The sequence below is a fragment of the Mus musculus genome, chromosome 12 (assembly GCF_000001635.26).
Source record: "Mus musculus strain C57BL/6J chromosome 12, GRCm38.p6 C57BL/6J".
NCBI lineage: Eukaryota > Metazoa > Chordata > Mammalia > Rodentia > Muridae > Mus > Mus musculus.
In genome coordinates this window covers 7,285,582-7,304,571 of record NC_000078.6, presented here as the reverse complement: position 1 = coordinate 7,304,571, position 18,990 = coordinate 7,285,582, and the positions used below count along the sequence as shown (strand labels likewise).

The following is an 18,990-nucleotide window of genomic DNA, read 5'->3' as shown; positions in this document are numbered from 1 at the left end:
TCCTAGGCATTGTTATGAAACTGGTATTTTGACTTCATAACAGTCTGAAATTACAACTGCATCAGAACATTTCTTTTCAAATAAATAATAAAACAAAATGGAATAGAATCTGCCCCATATCTCATTAACTGAGCAAACACCATTTGTGTAAGTACTTTTGTATTGATTTATAATTCCTGGTTTTCTACTTTTTCTCAGGGAAAGTGTTTTCACAAAGGACATTCTTAAGTACATATCATTTACAAGAGTGTGAATATTGGATTGAGTTAATTTCTTAGAAGTCATTCTGTTCAATCAAATAGGATGTACACTTAAATTCATTATAGTTATTGACCATGTAAGATTTCATCAATAGTCCATGAGAGAGTATGTCCCTTTCTATAGAACTGATCACTGTATTTACTTACTCTATATTTGTTTTTATTTCTGAAGGGCACATGAAGAGATGTCGTAGGATACAAGACTTGCAATTTTCATAGACCCCATCAATGTCTCCAGAGTCATTGCCAGATCTGCAGAGAGATTTTTCTCCTTAGAGAAAGTGTTTTGCAAATACAGTTTTCAAGTTCTTTTCTAATGTGATTGCTGGTTAGATTGCCCTTTCCAGACCAATAGTTATTTAAAAGTCATTTTAAAGCTTCCCAAGTAAATAGACCCTTTGATAGCCTAATTTATATTTAATTTTTATTTTTGATACATTGTGGCTAAATAATATGGTAGTAATTTATTGAGCCCTTTTAAAATAGTTGTTATGTATGGGAAAGTGTTTCATATGCATTTGAAAGACTGCTTATTTTCTGTCTGCTGGGTTAGGCTTTCTCTTTTCGGTGCAGTTGTTTTATTTAATCCTTAACCCCCTTATTTACTTGTATTTATTTGTTTTGTTCATTACAGGGAGATGGCATTCAATTCTCCAAAAAAGGTTATGGATTTCTCACTTTCTTCTTTTTTTTTAAAAAATGGGATTTGTTCTAAATATTTCAAAGGCTACCTAGCCTTTAAAATATTTTAACATATAATAGCCTTTCAGGTGGATCCATTTGTGTGTTGTACTTTGTCTACTTTATATCCCTTTCCACTTTTGCGTTCCACTTAATCTTATTTGAACCCTGGAATCAGAGTTGTCTTGCTCATTTTATCATTCTTTTCTTTTTCATTTCCTGCTCTTTGTAGATGGGTTTTCTGGACTGTCTTCCAGAATCTGTGCCTTTTATGTTGTGAACATAATTGGAGAATTGCGGAATGATTGGATCTACTTTCCTCGACTCTGATTTTCTTGATACCCTGTGTGCTTCCTGTTTCTCTGTTGATGTCACTATTATGGAGACACATACAGACCAACTCCCAGCTGCACTTAAGGGTCAGGGATTCTCCCACCCCAGCCAATTGAGCACCACCTGCATTTACAGTGTGTCCCTAGAGCATCAAATTGTATCTAACCTTGTAGCACATGTGTGTCTTACTTCATGCTACTCTCCTGACGTGGCACACACATAAAGAATCACAATACCTATTTCAAAGGAGTGATGTTTATATTATTCTCTTTGATTCATGTCTCCCTCTTTCTTTAAGTTGATTCTTCCTTGTTTCCTTTCTTTCTTTTGCACTTTCTTTCTTTTTTGAGATATTGCTCACTGGTTGGCCAGTCTGAAACTCACTGTGTAGACCAGGCTAGGCTGGAACTCAGAAATCTTTCTGCCTTTCTCAGCATGTTGATTGCTCTTTTGTAATGAAGCTACAACTTAAATTTTAGACCAAATGTCTTGCTTGCATTCTGTAAGCATTTTCCATTTAGTGACAAAACAAATGGCACAGTTTAAATACAAGGAATGTACATTGTTGTATTGTTTAGTAATCCCTAACATGAACTGCTGAGTCCATTGTCTACATGGGATTTAGTGCTGCTTTAGAATAAAAGGCATGTTGGCTTGAAGCTTGGGGAAGAGTATGTTGTTTTTACTGGAAAAACAGATATATTTCCTAAATGAAGTTTTTAAATTTCTCACCTATGCTTTATGACTTGCCACTTAGAGGGTGAAAATCTGATAACCCTGGCTAATCTCCAGTGTCTCCAAGACAAGTAGGGACTTCCCAAGGCAGAGATACAAACCTTAGCTACATTTGTATTACCATGACTGAATACCTGAGAGTGGACAACTTGTAACAATTGAAGTTTATAGGGCTCATGGTTCTGGAATTAGAAAGTTCAGTATTGAAGGATCACCACTGGGGAGGGTCTTGAGCTGCATCATCTCATGGCAAAATAAGTAAGTTCAAAGGACAGCCTTGGAGCAAGATTGAGTAAACTTGCTTTTAGAGTTAATCCTCTCTGGTGATGGGAAACCACTTTATTCATTATGGTATTGGCATTGATAAGATTTCTGCCTTCTGGTTACCACTTAAAGGCCTCACATTTCAACATTGTCACATTGAAGATGAAGCCTCCAATATTAGACCTTTGTGGGCTACATTAATTCCCTAGCATCTGCCAACCTCAGAATATGCTGATAACTAAGGATAGGAATCTTCAAAGAACAACTGTTTGACCCTAAGCACTATCCTCCTGTCTGCTTGAAGAACACTTCTTCATTGTCTCTTGCTTCCCAACCAAAAGCAGCCAACTGATTTAGGTGTTAATCTTTAGTTGTTGTTGTTGGTTTTCATTTTTTTTGAAGATTTAGAACATTTACACAATGTAATACGATCATATTTACTTTTTATTTCCTTCCTTCAATTTTCCCCAGACGCCCAACAGTTGTTCCTCTTCATGTCATAGTTTAATTGCATGTCCAGTTAGCACTATGTACATGGTTGTGGGGGGCATTTGGTGGTGTATGGATGTACAATTGACCACATGATCAATGAAAAATAGACACCCATTCCATTAACAATTAGTAACTTCTTTTATTTATTTATTTTGTATTAGATATTTTCTTTATATACATATCAAATGCTATCCATAAAGTTCCTATACCCTCCCTCCACCCTGCTCCCCTACCCACCCACTCCCACTTCTTGGCCCTGGCATTCCCCTATATTGGGCATATAAAGTTTGCAATACCGAAGGGCCTCTCTTCCCAGTGATGGCCGACTAGCCCATCTTCTGCTACTTATGCAGCTAGAGACACAAGCTCTGGGGGTATTGGTTTTTCATATTGTTGTTCTACCTATAGGGTTGCAGACCGCTTCAGCTCTTTGGGTGATTTCTCTAGCTTCTGCATTGGGGGCCCTGTGTTCCATCTTATAGATGACTGTGACCATCTACTTCTGTATTTGCCAGGCACTGGCATAGCCTCATATGAGACAGCTATAACAGGGTCCCTTCAACAAAATCTTTCTGGCATTGTGCAATAGTATCTGGGTTTGGTGGATGATTATGGGATGGATCCCCGGGTAGGGTGGTCTCTGGATAGTCCATCCTTTCGTCTTAGCTCCAAACTTTGTCTTTGTTACTCTTTTCATGGTTATTCTGTTCCCAATCTAAGGAGGAATAAAGTATCCGGAAGATCCAGCAATACCTCTCCTGGGCATATACCCAGAAGAAGTTCCAACTGGTAATAAGAACACATGCTCTACTATGTTCATAGCAGCCTTATTTATAATAGTCAGAAGCTGGAAAGAACCCAGATGTCCCTCAACAGAAGAATGGATACAGAAAATGTGGTACATTTATACAATGGAGTACTACTCAACAATTATAAACAATGGATTTATGAAATTCTTGGACAAATGGATGTACCTGGAAGATATCATACTTAGTGAGGTAACCCAATCACAAAAGAAGTCATTAGATATGCACTCACTGATAAGTGGATATTAGCCCAGAAACATAGAACACCCAAGATACAATTTGCAAAACACAAGGAAATCAAGAAGAGGGAAGACCAATGGGTGGATAACAATTAGTAACTTCTAATCAGTGAGTGTGGCTTCATGAAACCCTCCACTCTCCATTTTGGAAAGTTAGCTGGTCTGATCTAATGTGTAGATAAACAGAGATGTAGTGAGCTCACAGTTGGAGCAGCCATGTGTTATAGACTCTTCCAAATTCCCATCCACCTAAATTTCTCTGTCATGTTCTGGCTGGCTTTCTCCTTAGTTCCATCAAGTGAGCCTTTTGACATTTTACCAGGACCATTTTGGCTTACAACTGTGCTCACCTGAATGTTTGACTGTATTTTCCTCTGGGTTTATTTTTGCATAGATCTAGTTCTGCCTGCTACTCACCTCTTAGTCTCAAAATATTCCAGTTTGTTAATAATGCTGTTAAGGTCTCATTGGGGAGAAACACATTTCCTATCTTTTCCTATGATTTGTGTGTGGCTGAAGTAGAAGCAGACTTAAAAAAATGCTTAGGAATGATCTTAGCCAATGTCTTCTACATCATTATGCTTTATAATTAGAAAAAAATTATCAAAAGATGGTTATAGTAAAAAAAAATGTAATTGCTATTCTCTCCTTCTGAAAAGGTTGAGCGAAATCTAACCGGGACACTGCCCACTTCAGGGAGGGTCTGGTTCTCCATGCAGAGCTGATGAATATTTGATATTTGTGATAAAGGTTAAAAAGGACTTGGTATTAACAACTAATTAATGGCTTCTTTGCCATTGTCATCCTGAGCAACTAGAGATGAGGGGAAACTAAGAGAGAGCAGAGCATGTGGATAGGAAAGAATGCATAGAGGCTACACGCTTTATTTTTAGGCCTTTCCCATTGTTGCTCAGCACTGCAAATTATAGGCACCTTGAGGGGAACTCAAAAGCGCTTGCTTGCCCCTCTCTTTTGTTTGTCCTTTGAACAAAGGTGGCACCAGGCTGAGCTGGCTGCCTAGGCAGTGCTACTTGTGTGTCAGGGACTTATAATTGCACCATGAGTAGCTAAGAAGCATAGATGGGGGGTTGGTGAGGGGGAGGGTCTTCTCTTGTCTCAGATGCAAGGCAAGCCTGATTGTGCTGATCTCCAAGTTCCTCAAGCTGATTATTCCAGCCACTATTCAGAACTTTCTATTAGGCAGAACTTCACACAAGATGTTTTCTTTTTAAATATATTATTTGTACTTTAGATATCATAATGGTATTTTCATACAAAACATAATGTATCTTAATCACAGTCATGCCATTCTTTCTTTCACAATCACATTGATCACCTTCTTCCCAGCTAGCCCTCCTCGAGACAGGGTTTCTCTGTGTAGCCCTGGCTGTCCTGGCACTCACTCTGTAGACCAGGTTGGCCTCGAACTCAGAAATCCACCTGTCTCTGCCTCCCGAGTGCTGTGATTAAAGGCGTGCGCCACACGCCCAGCTTCATTAGGAGTTCTTACAGGAAATGTTTTACTTTTTCTCATGTCCACATTTATCAACTTGACTCAACCAGGACTGAGTGGAAATAAACTTTGACTCCAATGGGTTAAGATTTTAGTTATATTTATGCTTCCATCATAAGATGAGGCAAAAGTCTTGGCAAAATGGAATCATTTGGTGTAGCAGAATATACCAGCAAAATACACAGAGTCACAAGGAAATACCTTGCTCACTTTCAGTTGAGTTTATTTAAACCACATATTATTATTTTTTTGCCTTGGGCAGTAAGAAATGATGCTCAAAAGATGTCTTTAAGAATATGCAAGATAACCAATTGATGAAAAAGAGAGCATTAAATATTGTTCATTACCAGCTCCTTGCCCAGCAGGGATATGGATGAAAGAGCTGAACTATAAGAGTTTTTTTGCGTATAGGAAATCTTGTCATAAAAGCTCTGCCACTGGCAGCTAATGCCTGGCAGGTCTCAGCACGTGGAGACAGTAAACGCCCTGACCTCTCTCTTCTCTGCCCTTCAGAATCCTGCTGATGTCTCACTGCCACAGAAGCCAGAAAGCAGGAGATTCTGGGTTGAAAATCAGAGGCCACATCTCAGGACTTAGAGGAAAGTGATGAGTGGAGAACAAGATGCTCATCTCAGCACGGCTTGAGATAATGGTCACTCTTCCAGGAAACCTGGTCATCTTCCCTTGTGACGGTGGTGAGTGATGGCTGCCTGGTGTGTCTAAGTTGTGTTCACATGGCTCCTGAGAGCTGACTGATTTTAATGCCTGGTGAGTCTCTGCATTTTGATTGTAAGTCATGTCACTTCTTACATCTAGAAACATAGAAAGTCTCCATGATTCTACAATATCTAGCAATATCTAGTTTGCCAGTTTCTGAGAGGTTAATACTTTTAGCCAAAGTCACAACTGCTATGTAGTATTGGGCCATGAGATTTTCTAGGTTCTTATCTATTTTGTTTTGAAAGTCAAATATTTTGTTTGAGTTTTTTACCTTAAATTTTTTTTTACCTTGTTCATTTTTCTCCTATGGGGGAAAAAAATCCTACATAATGTTAATAAACATTCCTCTTCTTATTCTCTGGCCTTTCTGTCCCAGCCAACTATGATCGTTTAACTGATTGCTCTAAAGCATTCTAATTCACTTGACCACTTAATTCTACACACATAAAAATTTCCAACCTGGATTACTATTCTTCAACATATTTTTTTTGATTCCATGTAGACATTGTTTATTTTTAAATATTGGTTGTCCCATTTATGATTCAGTGTTTTTGTTTTTTCTAGAGGTAAGGATTTACTGATTTCCTTAAGAAATCAGCACAGTTCATCTCTCTTTTTCCCAATAGACGACTTTGCTTCCTATCATACTGAGAATATAATGATAATTTGAAATGAAATTTCTTAACTACATTCATTCTATCTAAACATCATCAATATTTTCATATGTCTTTGTCTTTTCCTGCAGACTCCATTCAACAAAATCCAATAAAGCTTTATTTGACCACCTACTGTGAGCCAATCGATAGAAAATGAGCTTGGATTATAAAAAATAATAACACACAAAGTGGTAGTCACCTTCTCCAGTCGTTCTACCTGTAAGTTGTATGCAAAAGAAGAAGAGGATAGACAAATTGAGACAGACCCATATATACAAACCAGCTGCCACAGGAGCATGAACAAGATTCTGTTGATCCTGAGACTAGCATAGAAAACTTCACCCAGCAGCAGTCAAGGGATGCTGCATACAAAGGGTCTGCTATGGAAACCTGCTGATCTGTCTCAATCCCGCTCCCATTCTTCTCACAGAAATTATTCTTTCCTCTTTGTTCATAAATTATGAGACACGTAAAAGTTCTGTAAAATAAGTAGAACTTTGATAATGCTGTATTACTCTCTTTTCTGCTACCATAAGAAAATTCCAGAGTGTGGATAACTTGCAACAACAACAAAAAAATCTTTCTTCTGCTCACAGTTTTAGGAACTGGAATTCCACATGGCAAGGAGCCAGCTGTTTAGAGGAGCTCTGTCAGTCACATCACTTAACAGATTGGCATCACTTCAGCAGAACTCTGTGAGAGGGAAAGATCACACGGCCAAACTAGAAGTACAACTTAAGACATGACCCATGTCCTAACCCATGAGCATGACCTTAATCATTTTTACAAGTAGTAACCCAAATAAGAGCTAATAGCCTATGCTCCACCTTAGGTTCCTTTCATGAACACATCAGACATTTTCAACACAGGAACCTTTAGAAGACATGTAAGCCATTTCCATACCATATCCCATACCTTTAAGAGGCATTTATAATTGCTCTAAATCTTTGCTTTCTATTTTCCTCTTCACTATTTTCTTGCATTTTGACTATCCTTGTGGTACTCACAATTTCCCAAATAACCTTACTGTCCTTACATAGTATCTATACAGAATACCTTCCTTCCAGTTTTTATATCTGCCCAAATTCTATGCTTCTTCCAGTTAACTAAAACACCTCTGAGAAGATATAATTTCTTACTGAATATAGCGTTATTAGTTATTAATTAGTTATTAGTTTTTGCTTACTTGATTTACATGTCTATTACTCAAGGCCCACAAGTAATGAATATTTACATATTTTCCTTTGTTTACATATTTCTATTGCTGAGTGAAGAGTCTATAATACCTACATATTTACATGTTGGCTAAGACAGTGTGCATGGCCAGTAACTGGCTAACACTGAAATGGACCCACCCATTCTCACAGGTAGTATGAATACACACACACACATACACACACACACACACAAATCAAAGCTCAGACTTCATTTTTCTCTTTATTAGGGGAGTTATGAGCAGATTTCTGACTCCTTGGACTCTTCTGAAGCTATGAATGGAAATTATAATTCCATAGCAACTTTTCATCACTATTATAGAAAAAAATCTATGCAAAATTGCTTGAAAAATTGTAATCCAATATAAATGAACATTCTTTTAAAAGATGATGTCTATAGCAGGAAAGAAAACTTAGTGAACCCACAAATGAAGCTGCATTAATTTTACGAAGCATTATCCCCTTTTAGTTATTCAGTAGCTACATGGAAATGTTGCCTGAGCCAGGCTAATGTGAGAGCAGTTCAGCATCTTCTTATGGACAGTGCTGCTTGGAAAAGGATCATGTGGCTGGGTTATCAAAAATTAGAAAGGGCATGGAAATAGAAGAATGACCTGGGTCTAAGTTTTTCATCCATTCTTTCCACATATATCAAATAGAAATACTGAATCCCATTCATTGTATAAGAGATGGGTAGTGCAAATGACTGTGATGTTGGCCAATACTTTTATGTTTTTTAATCAGTGTGTTATGATACACACTGAGTATATGTGCATACTGAACACTAAACACCCACACAAATATGTGCTTCAATATGGATTTTGTTGTTGTTGTTATTGTAGAGAGGTATGAAGCTTTACCTGAAGGCATGCCCTTTCCTCTTCTGGAGAAGTCTGACCACTTAAGCATGTTCATTCAAGAAGTGCAAAATTACTTAACGAGTTTCCTGTAAGTCTTAGAAGTATAACACGAAACATTTTGTCTTATACCTTGGGGATTATCTGATGAACTCTGATTAAAAACTGACCAAAATTCTTTACATGTTGAACTCAAGCTCAGACAGCAGCCTCATCTAGTCTTTTCTTCCAGATTCACAAGCCTGGTGAATTCAGTTATATGTGAATTTCTCCATTTGTTTTTATCACCATACTTTCAATACAAGTTCTAGTACTACTAGTTTGTCTTAGAACAAATCCATGTGTTATGTCATTTGTCTGAAAAATCTGGGACATGAAAAGTTTAGGATGTAACTAGTTTCAGCTTAGTCCAATGGCTCCATGTGTACTGTGTCTGCTGTAAAGCCTTGCCCCTTAAGGCTAGCCCCAGCGAGATCTCTTATGAATCACACTGCCTCCTGTACAAGGAAGGTGGAGGCTTGGAGGACATTCACAACTGCCACTTGGTGTACATGGCTAATCTTTTCTGGACTTTCCCCTCTCCATGGTGTGCTTAACATGCTGTGACTAGAATTGATGGAAAGCAAAGTCAGAGGCAATTTACATCTTGTAAACCATAGAATGCTGGAAGCCTACCCAGGCTACATCTGGAGAGAGCTACATTATTTACAGTCTCTACTCTTCCCTACTGTCTCTAAACTCTTGAAGCACACAGAGCAGCTGTCTCTTAGATGCCCACTCTTACACGCGTTCACGTGACCGGCCAGGAAGAACACAGCAAACCAGAATCTTCTGCGGCAAAGCTTTATTGCTTACATCTTCAGGAGCTAGAGAGCAAGAGCGCAAGAGCAAGAGAGCAAGAAGAAGAACAAGAGCAAGAAAGAGAAAAAGAACAAGAACAAGAAAGCAAGAGCAAGAACAAGAACAAGAACAAGAAAGCAAGAGCAAGAGAGAGAAAGCAAGAGAGAGAAAAAGAATGGCAAAACCCCGTCCCTTTTAAGGAGAATTATCCTCCGCCTAGGACGTATTACTCCCTGATTGGCTGCAGCCCATCGGCCCAGTTGTCATCACGAGAAAGGCAGAACACATGGCGGGAAAACTGCCCCTGCACGTGTGCAGATTATGTTTACCACTTAGAACACAGCTGTCAGCGCCATCTTATAATGGCAAATGTGAGGGCGGCTCCTCACAGCCCACCTGCTTACAGTCTTCTTTTTTGTTTCCTAATTGGGGCACAAGAATCATACTTTTCTATCTGAAGACTATTAATGCCATCTGGAATGGATCTGAGTCTCTCCTGGCTTTCATTGCTCATTGACATCATCAAGTTTGATGCCATCAGCCAGTAAGCTGTCATAGGCTATCCCCTTAACTAAAGCTGAAATGTAACAAGAACATACAAGATGTTTAAGTTAAACTGTTGTAGTTACAGGAAACTTCTCTGCTTACTTTGTTAGAAAGACAGGTGTCTTAGTCAGAGTTTCCATTCCTGCACAAACATCATGACCAAGAAAAAAATTGGGGAGGAAAGGGTTTATTCAGCTTACACCTGCATATTGCTGTTCATCACCAAGGAAGTCAAGACTGGAACTCAAGCAGGTCAGAAAGTAGGAGCTGATACAGAGGGCATGGAGGGATGTTCCTTACTGGCTTGCTCAGCCTGCTTTCTTCTAGAACCCAAGACTACCAGCCCAGAGATGGTCCCACCCACAAGGGGCCTTTCCCCCTTGATCACTAATTGAGAAAATTCCTTACAGTTGGATCTCATGGAGGCATTTCCTCAACTGAAGCTCCTTTCTCTGTGATAACTCCAGCTGTGTCAAGTTGACACAAAACTAGCCAGTACAACAGGTTTCCTTATCTCATGATTTATTTTTTCCCAACAAGTCCTGGGTTGTATCATTACAAATGAAGTTGTAAGGCAAAGACTTAGGTGAGGTTAATTTCTTCTGGTGGATGCCTGGATGAGCATAGATATGAAGAAGATAGAAATGGCAGGAGTTTGTGGGAAACCAGTAGTGTGATACATTCAGAGGTAGGTTATCATCGTGGCCTCTGTGATTCTAAAGATCTTCCTTTTTTTGTTTTTTGTTTTTGTTTGCTTGTTTGTTTTTTGGCACAGGGTTTCTCTGTGTAGCCCTGGCTGTCCTGGAACTCACTCTGTAGACCAGACTGGCCTCAAACTCAGAAATCTGCCTGCCTCTGCCTCCCAAGTGCTGGGATTAAAAGCATGTGCCACCACACCTGGCTTCTAAGGATCTTCTATATAATGTCATAGAATGTAGTTCATCTGTGTCTGATCAAAGGACAAGAAATTAACAAGAATATCCACCAACTCCCATATCCTGTGGGGTTAGGATAACTTTTAGAGAAGCAAATTCTTCAGTACTTCAGACTATAAAAGAGCCTCATTGCAGAGTAAGCACTCATGCAGAAAATCCCAGAGTTGTATATCCAGGCATACTTGAAGTCTCTCTAGAGGGAAATGGGACCATACATTCATAAGCTAAAAAGCTGTGGAGTGCCACTTATGACCCCAGTTAAAAAGAAAAAAGTGTTGTAATATACCTGTCTTAGTTAGGGTTTTATTGTGGTGAACAAACACCATGACCAAGGCAACTCTTATAAAAAGACAGTTAATTGGGGCTGGCTAACAGGCTCATAGGTTCAGTCTGTTATCATCAAGGCAGGAACATGGCAGCATCCAGGCAGGCCTGGTGCAAGAGGAGCTGAGAGTTCTACATTTTCATATGAAGGCTGTTGGTGAAAGACTGATTTCCAGGCAGCTAGAACTAGGGCATTAAAGCCCACAGTGACACACTTACTCCAATAAGGCAACACCTCCAAATAGTGCCAGTCCCTGGGCCAAGCATATTCAAACCACCACATACTCCCCTCTCTCACTCTATATTACACACACACACATACACACACACACACACACACACACAAAGAGGAGCCTGAGTCTTAGCCAGTTTTGAATGTATGACTAGGCTGTTTACTTCATCAGGAAAATGGGAATAACAAAATCTTTTTGGATATAACCAAAGAAATATGACCAATACATTTCTGTTTTCTCCAAGAAAGTTAGTTTGTTTGTGCTACAAAAACCTGTACCTAAAGTCAGGAAATATTCCCTTGATTCTTTTCTACCAGCTGGTGACACAACAGCATGAGGAATAAGAAGGAAGTTAAGAACATGTCCTCTGGCATCAGTGTCTGGAGTTGAAGACTAGTTCTGATTCTCATCCACTGGGACCTGGGATAAGTGCTCACCATTTTTGCCTCTTACTTTCTTCAAACCCCAAGTAGTGATAGCATCAGTCAATATCTCATAATTTTAAGCAAACACACAGACATGTATACTGTATACCTCAGAACAATAGCTGATTTAAATATGAACTCCTGTATAATTGGCTTGGCTTCTTTTCCAGAATGAAGTCTTCCCGGTGTTAAGGCTCTCCTCAAACCCAAAGCCCCAGCTCTGGTTTGCCCACTAAAATATGTGAAAAATTTAAAATAATGCTAGACACACAATGATCACTCAGAAACTTTCGCTCAGTAAATGGGCATATTATTTTCAAGTCCCCAAGGCTGTGCTGTTTTAGCTGTAATTTGGAAAAAATAGCAAGTGTCATAGAGAGTTCACTACTTTATCACAATGGCCAGAGTGGCTGCTGCTGCCTGAATCCCTTTAGAGAACTCTCAGAGGCCAGATGAGAAGCTTTGAAACCTTTGTTCTGATATTTTTAGTAGAAATGATGGCCCAGGAGAGAAAGTGTTAATAAAAATGTCCTGAAGGTACAGATGGTGCTTATGAGGAACCAGCCTATTTTTCAATTTGCAAAAATGATTAGCTAGGATCCCACTGAGTTCACTGCACGGGCCACTGCTAGTCTTAATTTGTGCCAATAGGATAGAGAGATGGACTTTAATGAGGACCTGTGTTTTCTAATCATGAGCAGTGTTACAGGAAATGGCAGAGGGTGTGGGGAGGGTGAAAGATAATTGGAGGATTCAGAAGATGAGGCTGTTTCTCCAGATGGAGATCTGCTTTGCTACCTTTCAGTATGAGTCCTGCCTCAGTGCTTCCTATTTGGCCAGGGAAGAGAAGGAAGGGGAATGTCATAATTAACCAGCGAAGCAGGTTGTGTGAGGCTCTCAGGCACAACTCCAGAGTCAGACAGCATGAGTTTGTTTCTACTGAATTTTGTTTTCTCATTTAAAAACTGGAAAACAATCACATTTCTGTCATAGGAGTTTAGGAAGCATGATGATGCAATGAGAGACTGTAACAATGTCTTTCATATGCTGTTTTGGTATAAGTTTGTAATAACCTTTGATTTTACACATTTGCCCATCTAGAAAAAACAGTCCAGCAATCTTTAACCCTTGGAAAAAAAAAACTTGACTCAACACAGAAAATTCTGTTCCTTGAATGCATTATACCATGGAGGAGAAGTGGGGTATGTGTGCTGTGATAAATCCTCCTGAGTGGCTGTGATATTATCTTCTACCCTTGGCTTCTGTTGAGAATCATTTCATGCTTATAATAGAGAAATCCGGGCTCAGCACATGCCTGGTGCAATAGTAATATGTGGACTCAAGTCACAAAGTACAATTTCCTGGAGAAGTGATTTTGGGTTAAGAAAAGCCCTGTTTCCATTTTCCTTAATGTTTCTCTGCATAGATTTTTGTGGTGATCACAATGGCACACACTGGACTAGGTATCCACGTGCTGGACCAGGTATCCACATGTTCTTTCTTGACAATTTTTAGAAGCATTTGTATTCTGAGGGCATTGCTGATCATTTGAACAAGGGATTCCAGAGACAAGCAGATATATATTGTGCTTCCACCAGAATTCAGTTGCAAGGCTGTGGTTGCTTTAATTTGGCTCATGGCCAAATGTGAAGACCATTTTGAGGAATGAGCAAGATGACTCAGATATCCTGCCTAAAGTCTTCTGGAAGAAGTGCCTAACATTGCCTGTTTTGAGCCAAGATCACACTACGTAGTTCAGGCTTCAGTTATTGTTATACCTGCATTGGTCCTAAGAATATCGGGGTTACTGGCTTGAACCAACATGTCCTGAAGATTATCTTATGTTAAAGAACAGGAGTCCATACATTTCCTGAAATTTTATTAAACATGTTTTATCGAGATGTATTTTATTTTATCTGGGTGAGAGACAATAGAGTCACATTAGTTTGAAAATTAGGCATAAGAACTACCTCTTTCTTCTGGAGAGATGGCTTTAGTGGTTGAGAGTCTGTGTACTGCTCTTGAGGAGGATCTGAGTTTAGTTCTTAGCATATGAATCAGGTGGCTCCCTATCACCTGTAACTCTAGCTCCAGGTAATCAGATGCACTTTTGGACCTCTGTAGGCATCTCCACTCATATGCATACAACAACACACAGACACACACAGACACACACACACACACACACACACACACACACACACACACACACACACACACACCTAAATATAAAGAGAAATAAATCTTAAAAAAGAACTACCTCCCTAAGGAATAATAGAAATCTTTTCCTATCACTTTACTTCTATCAACTGTAGAAATAATATAAAGAAGCCATACTTTCTCCCCAGAAGGAGACCCTGTTTCAGTTTGGAAGATGGACATACCAAACAAACTATCACAATATAACTCAAGTCAATATGATAGAGAGCCTGGTCCTGGAAGGGGAAAGGCAGTTGGAGAGAGAGGAAAAGGATTATTGGAGAGAGAAGGCTAAGGGCTTTCTACATAGGAATCTGAGGATATTTCTGGTTCTCTGTTTCTGATAGAATCATGGGAGAAGCAACAGTGTCTCCACACCTAGCTACCAGGTCACTCTAAGTTTCCTTCTATGCCACTCACCCCAGGGAAAAGCTGCCTCAGCCTCCCTGCAGCTTTTGTTCTTCAGAATTCTGGATCTTCCTTGGAGGCCAGTTCAGTGCATTTGTTCCAGAGACAGGCATGAAAAGGAAATATAAAACAACCCACAGAAACACATCCAGGAAACATATTGTTGTGCAAGCTAATTAGCTTATGCAAAAGCAGTACTCTAATCAAGATTTCTATATACTGTGCATGGCCTAATTATAGCAACAATAATACTCTGGATTTACAAAGAGCCTTTCAATATGCATCTATGCAATTATTTCAATTATCCACCAAATATCCTCAGGATACAGAAAGAGGTAGACGAAGAAGCTGAGGCTTGCAGGGGCAGTAGAGCATACATTATTTTCTGGGCTGGAGCTAGTGTCTTGACCCTATTCCATCCTCAGGGTCTAAAGCCCTGGTTGCCTAACTCATTAGTGTTTACAAAGGAAAAAAGAAAAGAAACATAATAATACTATGGATTATGATAGCCTTGATTATTTTGTTGTTGCTGACTCTAAGATTCCACATAAACACTCTTGCTCCTACTTATCTCTCAATTATTTTCTGAAGGAATGAATACATTAATGAATGATTCAACCAGTCAATGACCCATACACCACTGCCTGCCAGGAAAAGCCCATACTGAGTGAAGCAGCTCAGGGATCCATACGAGACACATCCAGCATACATCAGTCTTAATGCAATTAATGCTCAAACTGTCTCATGAGGTCATGAGGTAGCATAGGAAGGATTTCTTGAAGGAGAAAATGCTCAAAGACAGGACTATAAGAAATAATAAGGAAAATAATAAGGAAATTGGTTTGTGGAGAGAGAGAGAGAGAGAGAGAGAGAGAGAGAGAGAGAGAGAGAGAGAGAGAGAGGAAACACAGACACAGAGACACAAACACAGAGAAACAGAAAGGGGAAGAGAGACAAACAGAAACAAGTGACAGGAGAGAGGGGCAAGGAGTAAGATACAATGGTTAAGTGCATATTGGGCACTTAATGGGTGTCATTGACAAGCAACAATGAAATAATGTCAGTTTGGGGATGATACTAATGCAATTATTTTGCATTTTGAATGTGGATTTTATGTAGCTTTCAGGATGGTTCACTTATGAAGTATTTCTCCCTTGTTTTACTAAGGTTTTCTTTTTCTATAATTTTTATTTGAGTAACATTCAACTATGGCTCACAGGACTCTTTCTCCCACCCGTAGTTGTACTTGACATCTTTGGACATAGTTTCTTCAACTCCCGATCTCAGTCAAAACTCATGTTTGCATGAAGGCCTCACATGAAGATATATAGATGTCTGAAAGGCGACACAATTTGATTGGGTGCTAAGCAAGATGGTAATGTTTAGTCAGCAGAAGAGAAGACTCAAGGCTTTCACAATGTTATCCATAAAGGGCAGGCAGTTCAACAAATAGTTCTGATCTCCTGTATTCTCTGGGATGCCTGATGCTGAGCATGGACTTGAACATCCATACTAATAACTAATGCTTAGAATATGCACCAGTCAAGCTACGTTTCCCATAGTTATATCAGACATAGAAATAACTCTCTCTACAGAATGTCCTCAAGACTAAACTGCATGAATCATGAGTAACAGAGTAGTTGCTATAAAATATCAAGACAAGGAACGATGGCTTGCATATTAGTGCATATGCTCTACAAATTATCCATACAAATATGACTTCCTCCTGGTTAACAACCCCATAAAACATCCTATTTTCTACCTACAGCATATATGGCCTTGTTATGGTCTTAAATCTTTGACCTATGAAGTGTGTTCTTCAATTTAAACCAAAAATAATATTTGCTTTCATAGTATCTATCCAGAACTGAAGTGAAAAGACAAATGGAGACCAAGACACAGATGAAAAATTACCAGGACATTTCAATAGAGATGTTCTGTTACAGGATGAAAATGCCAGTTGAGAAAACTGTTCATACATAGAATGACTCTTGAAGATGACTGATGGGTCAGCTTCCAAGATACCTGGAATTCTGCAGACCTTCAAGCAAACCATTGCAAATGAATGCATGTTATTGTATTTAGAGCTTGCCACACAAAGGTTGCTGTTTTCTGCTCATACATGCCAAGGAATAAAAATTTAAATTCTAAGCAATTCATAATGCCAAGAGATTTTTCTTCAATTAAACCGACACTACTGTATTTTGCTTTGCTCGATAGATACATCCCTTGTAAGTTGTTCTGTGACATTTGACTTAAGGCAAGCGATGCAAGGTAATCGTGGGCAGAAAGGTTGCCAAAAGGAGAAGCAATGTGATCAATAGGCAACTTTTGTTGTTGGCAAACACTGTCAGGGGATGATCAGCGTCAGAGCTCGGAGCCCGGGGAAGCTAATAAGATGAGTGGCATGTTTCCCACAATATGCTCTAAGTATTTATGTGCCGTTCAAAGCAAGATCTGTAAACACGACGAGGACAAAGAGAATACAACATTATTGATGATATCCTCCTGATTTATGTTTACAGCATCTGTGGATAATAACTCCATTTGTCAGAGACACCCTCATGAATACTAATATGGGAAGGCATTCCAACCATGACAGACTGGCTTTGGGTGATATTCTCCCATTCTTATGTGTTTTGCTGAGGCTGTGGTACTTGATGTACTCTTAACCTCCACAACAAAAGGACACTGGATTCAGAAGACTTTAGGTATAGTAATTCTACTGAAGTTGCAGGTCCTTGTGACATCATATTTAACAAAATTAGAAATCCAATATTATTTTTAAAGTCAGGTCTTCTGTGTTTCCTGGAAGTAATTCTCAGTTGGATTTTATGTCCCTCCAAGTTTATAGGGAACACTTTAAAAGCTTTCTTATGGCTTTTTGTTTGGTGATAGGTAATAACAGAGCAATGGCATGAAATGTATTTTCTTTAAATGTAAATGAGTGATCTTTTAAATTGGTGTTTGCCATAGAAGTGGATGCTCACAGTCAGCTATTGGATGGATCACATGGCCCCCAATGAAGGAGCTAGAGAAAGTACCCAAGAAGCTAAAGGGATCTGCAACCCTATAGGTGGAACAACATTATGAACTAACCAGTACCCCGGAGCTCTTGACTCTAGCTGCATATGTATCAAAAGATGGCCTAGGCAGCCATCACTGTAAAGAGAGGCCCATTGGACACGCAAACTTTATATGCCCCAGTACAGGGGAACGCCAGGGCCAAAAAAGGGGAGTGGATGGGTAGGGGAGTGGGGGTGGGTGGCTATGGGGGACTTTTGGTATAGCATTGGAAATGTAAATGAGCTAAATACCTAATAAAAATGGAAAAAAAAATAAATTGGTGTTTGCTGTGGTATTAATTGTTGGCCTGTCAGAGGCTGTTATTTTGGATCTCAGAAAGATACACCTTGTGCAGAGAGTAGTATATCAGAGATTGAAAATGCTGAAATCAACTAACTTAAATCATGGGAAAGCATTCCTTTGTTTTCTTGCTGAAAATTCAAATTAGTTTGTGTACTATATGTGGTTCTGAAATTATTTGTGCTTCATAATTTTCATTGCATTTTGGGAAGAAATGGTTATTCAGAATACTTTAAAACTTGTTCATGCATGAGTGTTTCTTCTTGTTAATTCTGCTTGGTAGTGATGGCCCCTTCTTCCTATGCTCTTATCCCATTTTTTAGTATATGATTATGTACATTGATGATTTTGGAGGTGAAGGAGAGAAATAATAGGGCACAATTGTAGACCATGAGCAATCTTTACAGATGCTAGCTAAGAGCAAGGAGGTATTTTACATGTGCTGTTCTACTGGGTCATTACACTGGCCTCTATTCACTAAGTAATAGGTTGTCTACACTCTTCATTTTCCCAGATTTACCAATAAGGTAGTTTTACTAAATATGCACTACATATCTCTAAATATCAACATTAATGCATTTCATGGTTTTATTTATTTTTAATCAAATGAAGCTTTTACACATTCTCTTAAGATAAATCCTACTTAAAACTTTCACAAATTTTTGCTTATTCAATTTACTATGTCACAGTTATTAACCTAATCTACGCCATGCACTAGATAATGCAGTCACTATCTTTTGGCACTCTATACAAAATTAAGCACATTGGATTTTTGGGGGGACATGCAGTATTTTTTTTACATGGGATTTGATTGGTGAGGTCATATCCAGATGAGGATAATTCATAATCTTGTCTTTTTGTTATCCTAAATTCTCAAACATTAAAGTATATACACAAAACTGAATTTCTAGGAGAGATGTCCAAATCTAGTCACAGGTAAATTT

General features: G+C 38.9%; 1 long non-coding RNA gene across 1 annotated transcript; it reads left to right on the top strand.

Moving 5' to 3' along the window:
• Positions 1–5,840: 5,840 nt before the first annotated feature.
• Positions 5,841–15,486, top strand: Gm32773. Its single transcript, XR_381230.2, has 4 exons — positions 5,841–6,091; positions 6,789–6,918; positions 8,756–8,861; positions 11,966–15,486. It is a non-coding gene; the product is annotated as a predicted gene, 32773 (long non-coding RNA).
• The last annotated feature ends 3,504 nt before the right edge of the window (positions 15,487–18,990 follow it).